The following is a 1,850-nucleotide window of genomic DNA, read 5'->3' as shown; positions in this document are numbered from 1 at the left end:
ATTTTATTTATTTATTTGACAGACAGAGATCACAAGTAGGCAGAGAGGCAGGCAGAGAGAGAGGCGGAAGCAGGCTCCCTGCCGAGCAGAGAGCCCGATGCGGGGCTTGATCCCAGGTCCCTGGGATCATGACCTGAGCTGAAGGCAGAGGTTTTAACCCACTGAGCCACCCAGGCGCCCCTCTAGTCCCACTTATTGACAAGACTGTCTTTCCCACTGAATTTCAGTGGTGCCCTTGTTTTCCAATCAATTTCTACAAAAAATAATCTTCCTGGGATTTTGATTGGGATTGCAGTTAAGCATGTGTTCCATTTACTTACCCCCATAATCTCAGCAATATGAGACTTCCAATTCTATAACATGGTATATTACTTGATTGATATATATATCTTTAATTTCTCTTCTTGAATATATATATATATATATATATATTTTTTTTTTTTTTAATTTTATTTATTTATTTGACAGACAGAGATCACAAGTAGGCAGAGAGGCAGGCAGAGAGAGAGGGAGAAGCAGGCTCCCCACTGTGCAGAGAGCCTGATACAGGGTTCGATCCCAGGACCCTGGGATCATGACCTGAGCCAAAGGCAGAGGCTTTAACCCACTGAGCCACCCAGGCACCCCTCGAGCTCATCTTTGATGGCGGCTGGTTACTTCTCACGAGAAGTGACCAGCAGGGAGGAAGGGTCCCTTCTGTTATGAGCTTAGAGAGTGTCTTGACATTTACAGATGTCTTATGAAAGGAAGTCAGTATATTGCATATGTCTGAAGATTAGAAATTTGGTGAATTTTCTCAAAGGTCACAGAGGCTTCTGAATGCCCAATAATTCATCAAGTACTATACACTGTTCTGCCTCAGTTGCTTGCATTATCTTTTTTTTTTCCTTGAGCTCTGCAACTGGCTCCTCCCTGCATACTGCTTCCACTTCCCCCTCCCTTTATTTATTTATTTACTTATTTATTGACTTATTAATGAGCACTACATTGGAACCACATTAAGACAGAGATTGGACCAGGCAGCCACATTTCTGCTGCTGAAATACAGCTGCTGAGGTTATTTGGGACTTCTTTGGAGAAACAGGGATGTTAGAACACATTGATTTGGATGAACGCTAGTAGCCTTAGGCGTGCAAAGCACTGTTCATTTCTTTGCTGAGGTTTTGGATACGCTCTGAGGATATCATAGAATTCGGAGAAAATCTGTGACAGATTCGATGCTGGTAGATATGTTTATTTCGTTTATAATATTTTGTTTGTCTATATGTATTTTTTTCCTAGCCAGCATGCATTCCCCACTGTTCCTAGTTACAGGAACTTCTGGAAATAACTCATGCCTGTCATTTTCATCACTATATTCTAAACTCATAAAACAATACCTGTCATGTAACTGGTATTCCATAAATACTTGCTGAAGAAAAGAATAGATGGCCAAGTGTGAATTTGTGTCGCTACCTAGATGGCCTTATCATATTCCAGCCTTGAGTTCCTAACACAGTGCATGATTATAGTCAATCCAAACAACTAATGTGAGCCACTCATGTACTTGTTGTGTAGATGGGCTCTGAGGTGCCATAAATCATATAGAGGAGCTACCCAAGGGTAAGTGTTCCTTTGGGGATCACACCAGGACGAAGGCATGTTGGGAAGGAAAGGGGGCAGAATCAGTTACCCCTGTTCTTTAGTGTTGCCTTGGTTGGCAACACTGCCCTTTGGTTGGTCAGGACCGCCTCCCTAGGACCCCTTAAGTTGGTCTCTGCTATGTAGTAAATGCCTATTCCTGTACACACTGCAGGAAATATTTCCATTTTAACAGGAACTTCACCCCCATCAGGCATTAGTCCAAAGGA

Source organism: Enhydra lutris, unplaced genomic scaffold (genome assembly GCF_002288905.1).
Source record: "Enhydra lutris kenyoni isolate GAN:26980312 unplaced genomic scaffold, ASM228890v2 scaffoldscaffold5, whole genome shotgun sequence".
Classification (NCBI taxonomy): domain Eukaryota; kingdom Metazoa; phylum Chordata; class Mammalia; order Carnivora; family Mustelidae; genus Enhydra; species Enhydra lutris.
Note: the sequence above shows the minus strand (reverse complement) of the source record.